General features: G+C 50.5%; 1 non-coding gene across 1 annotated transcript; it reads left to right on the top strand.

The window, feature by feature from the left end:
- Nucleotides 1–74, top strand: TRNAC-GCA. The gene has a single exon. It is a non-coding gene; the product is annotated as a tRNA-Cys (tRNA).
- Nucleotides 75–5826: the final 5752 nt, after the last annotated feature.

Genomic DNA, 5826 nt, shown 5'->3' with positions numbered 1-5826 from the left:
GGGGGTATAGCTCAGTGGTAGAGTGTTTGACTGCAGATCAAGTGGTCCTTGGTTCAAATCTAAGTGTCCTATCACAAAGTTGTTCCTTCAGTAAAAATATTTCTATTTTCAGGAGCTCCACTAAATAGGGATCCCTGAAATGAATGGACACACTGAACATTTTCCTGTGCAAATGCATAAAAACCTAGCAAACATGTCCCCCAGCTGAAATCAGTTCCAATCCTCTAAGTGTCTAGATTTGTTTTCATCAATGAAACAAAGGCACGTGAAGACACATTTGCAGGTCCTTGGCCTCCATGGGCTACAATGTGCAGAAGAACAAGAACCACATCCACTTGGGAGGAATGGACTAGTCTGTATTACATTTGGTAAGTAAGTTGCCATTGGGACTGAAAACTCTCCTGGGGGTGGACAGGAATCTCTTAGAAAAATAAAATAACCAAGATTTACCAAACTCCCTGTTACACATTCAAACCTCTCTTTGTGCACATGGCATCAATTGGGGCTCTAATAAATGTCAACCTTCCTTTAACACAGATCATTGTTCCTTGTAACTTTCAGACGCATTCAAATGGCAGCTGTTTACAGGTCATGTGCTGCTAGTTCATGAGCAGCAGCAGAGTCTCTGTACGTTTACCAACCGTAGAGCTCATTATGTCTACCTCTAAGTAAGTGCAGAGTTATTTCAATGGCTCCTACACTGACATCTGCTGCCCCTTCTGGCTGGTTAATTGCACTATTTGGAACCTGCTCCTAAAATTACACCCTTCCTGGGAGTGAGTCAAAACTGCCTAAGGAAACCCCATTGGGTTTCAAGTGCAGTACAAGCAGGGAGGTGAGGGGCCAGCAGAGGGGTCTCAGAGGTTCTCCTAGGGAGCAGGGTTGGGGGGCTAGTAGTCATGCCTGTGGGGTTCTATTCCTGGCTGTGGGAGGAAAGGGGTGTCTAGTAGATTAGAGGTGGGGGCCTAGAAATCAAACAAAAAAAATCTCCCTTTTCAGCTTCAATGCTCATTGAACAAGAACATGGCTTCTCATCGCTTTGGTTTCAGAGGAGCAGCCATGTTAGTCTGTATCCTCAAAAAGAACAGGAGTACGTGTGGCACCATAGAGACTAACAAATTTCTTAGGTTCTGTTGCCATCATGTGGCCATTTCATTTCACTTCTTATTGTTAAAAGGTTTGGGTACTTTGCACAGAAACATCATTTCCTTGGGAGAGATGGAGAAGTGGAAGCCGCATTGATTTATTCCTCTGAAAATTAGATAAGGATTAAAATATTCCCCAGACAGCTCAGTCCCAACCGTCCTCCCTCACTGCTGCCAGTGGAGCTCAGTTCTGTCCCACGGCCCCAAGAACTGCTGGGTGCAAGTCCTGGGTCTGATGTGAAGTAAGAAAAAAAAGATAATGGAGGTACCCTATCCCCTAGAACGGACCATTGAGTCCAGCCCCCTGCCTTCACTAGCAGAACCAAGTACTGATCTTGCCCCAGACTTCTAAGTGGTCCCCTCAATAATTGAACTCACAACCCTGGATTGAGTAAGTCAATGCACAAACCACTGAGCTATCCCTCCCCTAAATAATGTAGAGGTGACTCTGCCTGCCTAGACTTTTCAGGAGCTAAATTGAGACACACCATGCTTGGGGAAGGAGATACAGATGTGTCATTTGATTGTTTTTCTCATGTTAAATGTACTTGATAATTCCCATGGCAAAAATATTTGTACAAGACCATGAAAAAAGAAAGAAACTGTGAAAATACCCATGGGAGAAAGGGGGTTTCTGAGAGCCAGGGTAGATATGGAGATTTTTATGAAAGGGGAGAGGCCAAAGTAGGGTCTTTAGCTGGAGCAAAGGGGGAGGGTTTTTTGTGCAGTTTCATTTTAGCCAGCCTCACATCCTGTAGTCCCTACTTCCCCACCCCACCAACATGTGACCTAGCGCCTCCCCACTGGCAAGGCCACCTCTGACTCCTGAGACAGCTCCACTGGACTGGCCTTCCAGATCCCCCAGCACTCCCTCTCCTGGCTGGACCCCCTGGCAGCCAGAGCTCTCCCCAGAACTGCCGTGGTTGCTCCCCTGGGTCTCTGGTCAAGGACGGCTACCAGCTTCTCCTGAGAATGCAGCTGAGAAATGACTCACCCTTCTCTAGATTCTCGCCCGTGGGCTCTGAGAAGCAGGATGGGGCCTGTATGATAAAGTCCATGTAACATTCCCCTCTCATCCCAGCCCTGGTATGTCACCAGTAGCTGCTGTCCCTGGGTAGCAGCCAAGGATGTTTCCCACCATTCAGGAGACCCCAGCTTGGGACTAAAGTCAGCTTCAGGCTTCTCCTCTCTCCCTTCTTGGAATCAAGTTCATGTTTTTACCAAGAATTAAATCAGCCCAAAGCCCCAGAGTCTGGATCAATGTTCTCTCCCCTCTTTCTTTATACCCCTGTTGTTATTTCATGGAATTTCTGGGATGGAGAAAAAATTGAGTTCACTCCAGGTGGAAGGGGAAAGAACCCTGAAAATCTCAGGCCCCAACCACTGCTACCAGGATCACTGAGGTGCTGGGAATCTGCATGGGAAAGGGACTGTGTGAATTGTCAAGATGGGGAATGAATAACAATTTACAAATAGATCCACCTCATTAACCACCAACACAGGCTAACCCTGCTGCAGATAGAAGGGAAACTGGGAGTGATTCTTTGCTGTTCAGCCATGGAAACAGTGACCCAATTGCACCGCAGTGAATGTGCTGGGGAAAGCTGGACTTCACAGGCAGGTGGAAATAGTAAATCCTAGAAACAGCTGGAGCCTCCATCTCATCATTTCTGCCACCAGGGTCAGGGAGTGAGCTGCTCACAGAGCCCCACCACCATCATGACTTTCCAGCAGGAGGTGGCAGCACCACCCACCCAATGCAGGGGAGAGGGCTCAGTGCATCTCTGCACCCTGAGTCCAGGGCACAAACTCTCTCTTCCCCACACATCAAATCTGGTCCTGCTGCAAAGTGACCCCTATGAACAATTAACCTGCAGGAGAGCAGGTCTGGCCCTCAGAGAGGGGAATGTGCTTCTTGTGAAACTTATATGTCACTGGATGTGCTAGGAACAGGAGGGCTCTGAGAGTGACCCATAGCACCCACAGCCCATCTGGGGATGTAACTCAGTGGTAGAGCACATACTCAGCATGTATGAGGCCCTGGGTTCAATCTCCAGGTTCATTTTTTCACCCTGCTGCTTTGCTCATGCCCGGAGGGGATGTGGCTCAGCAGTCTCCCTGCAGGAGTTTCAATCCTGCTCAGTGAGGGGCAAGTGCCAATTGCATGGAAGGTCTGGGGGGGTTTCTGTTCCTAAGTCACCTTGGTACATGTAAGATTCCCACCCGCTGTGCTGCTTGGGACAAAGGTAGATGAGAAGGGCGAATCTCCAGCACTGGAGAGAAAGGTCCCATCTGCACAGACTGAGAGGCAAGGAAACAGAGGGGCAGTCAGTGCTCAGAGAAGAGAGAGGTCAGTGATTTACACCCAACAGGGGACACTGTCTTTTTGAGTATCACAGGGGCAGCTGTGTTAGTCAGGATCTGTAAAAAGCGACGAAGATTCCTGTGGCACCTTATAGACTAACAGACGTACAGGAGCATAAACTTTAGTGGGTGAATCCCCACTTCATCAGATGAATGGAGTGGGAATTCTGTGCCTGGCTAGCCAACTACAAAAGCAATTTCTCCTCCCTTGGCGTTCACACCTCAGCTGCTAGAAGAGGGCCTCATCCTCCCTGATTGAACTAACCTCCCTATCTCTAGCCTGATTCTTACCTGCATATTTATACCTGCCCCTGGAAATTTCCACTACATTCATCCGACGAAGTGGGGATTCACCCACAAAAGCTCATGCTCCAATACGTCTGTTAGTCTGTAAGGTGCCACAGGACTCTCTGTCTTTTTGAGGCGAGTGCAGCTTGCTTGGGATGATGCTGACGATGGATAGAAAAGGGGCTGGAGTCAATGACAGACGAGACCACAGAAGGGGAAGGGGAATGGCAGCCCCACAGAAGGTCCTGGGTGCTCAGATGCCCCAGTTATTGCACCCTGGCCTGTCACAGAGAGAAAAAAGACATCGAGGGACCCAGCCCGCCTACAGTGATCCCATGGACAAGAACCTGGCTGGGAGTGGGGTGAAGGTTCCCTCTGGGCAAAGGGGAGCTGAAATCCCTCAGTGTCCTGGAATTTAAGCAATGGAAGCTTCAAACCCTGCAGGGGTGTGGGCTGAGGTGCATCAGCAGAAGGTTGGGCTGGAAAGGGGCGGCAGGTTTGTATAATTTTTGGTGGTGCCCAGAATGGGACCAAGTCCTGCCCCCCCCCCACACACACCTGCCTAAGGCTCTGGGGGAGAGTTTGGGTGAGGGAGAGGGGCTGGGCTCTGGGAGAGAGTTTGGGTGCAGGGTCTGAGCTCAGTCAGGGGGTTGGGGTGCAGGTGTGGAGTCTGGGTTGGGGCAGGGGGTGCAGGAGAGGGTGAGGGGTGCAGCATTTACCTCAGGCATCTCCCAAAAGCAACCCGCACCTCACCCCCCCCCGGCAGCAGCCCCTAAGCGGGAGGGCCGGGGGTGTGTCTGTGCACCGCTGCCCACAGACTCCACCCCCACAGCTCCCATTGCCACAGTTGACAGAGTTGGCACTCAAGGAGGGAGCAGCGTGTAGAGACTCCCCCCAACCCCAGGGGCCGCAGGGATGTGCCAGGCGTTTCCGGGAGTGGCGTGCCACACGGAGCGAGGGCGGGCAGGAAAGTGCCTTAGTCCCCTTTTGCTGCTGGTGGTGATGGCGGGGGTCCCCAGGCTCTTTTAAATTGCCCAGGGGCAGCAGGCGGGACCAGGGGGGGGACACTCCCAAGGGCCTAACATTGCTTTGCACAACAATAAATCCTGGAACAGGACAGAAATGAAATGGCAGCAGAACCTAAGGAATTAAAAGCCTCCGGATTCTTGTGTGAGCACTGACTCCAAACGGAAACTGTAATTTGACTCGCTTTGTGTCTGCGGCCAGTAAAATATCAGGACAAAATCATTCCAGTAATCGTGACCCTGGGTTTGAGGCGGCTTTGGTCTTATTAAAATGTAACTAGCATGTTACACTTGTGTTTTTAAAGGTGGCTTTCCCAAGAAATCCGAAGTTGTTCTTCCCCCAGCTGGCTGATGGGGGTAGTGGGGGATCTCCCCAATCTGGGGGAATCTCTCTGGGCCCCACCATTAGATCTCCATCCTTTCTCCCCCTAACCATGCCCACCCTCCCCTCCACACGATCAATGTTTTAGAGTGACCCATCCCTCCCTTTACGGGATACAGACTCTGTGACAGAGACTGACTGGGGCTCCTCTCTGCACGGCCCCAGTGGGGAAGGAAAGAGACTGGCGGGGAGGGGGCAGAGAAGATGGGCAGAAGGAGTCAAATGGGGCTAAACCAGAATCGAGATTTTCTTCCTGTTAAAATGTACTGGAGTCTCATGGCTGAAAAGCCGCATCTTGAGTTAGGTTTGATGTATCAGCCTGACAATCGCCAGGCAAAGGTGTGAACCCCAGAGACTGATAACTGCCGCTTCCCAGCTTTGTCTAAGAAGCACCTGCAGTGGTGCAACTGGTTAGCGCAGAGGGGGATACTGCTGGGGTTATGAATTCAACCCTTATCTGGCGCCCTGGTTTCTACTCCTTGTGTAGTTTCCCCAACTTGCTTTGCTTAACTCACATGGAAAGTGCCCTACTAGGAAAAGGAGAGTAAGTTCGAAAATGTGGAAGTAGGTGCATAGCTTGGAAACATCCCCCCCTGTGCTGCCATTAGTTCCAGTAGATTGT

The sequence above is a fragment of the Mauremys mutica genome, unplaced genomic scaffold (genome assembly GCF_020497125.1).
Source record: "Mauremys mutica isolate MM-2020 ecotype Southern unplaced genomic scaffold, ASM2049712v1 Super-Scaffold_1559, whole genome shotgun sequence".
Classification (NCBI taxonomy): Eukaryota; Metazoa; Chordata; order Testudines; family Geoemydidae; genus Mauremys; species Mauremys mutica.
The sequence above is the reverse complement of the archived record's forward strand: the minus strand, read 5'-3'. Positions and strand labels throughout refer to the sequence as shown.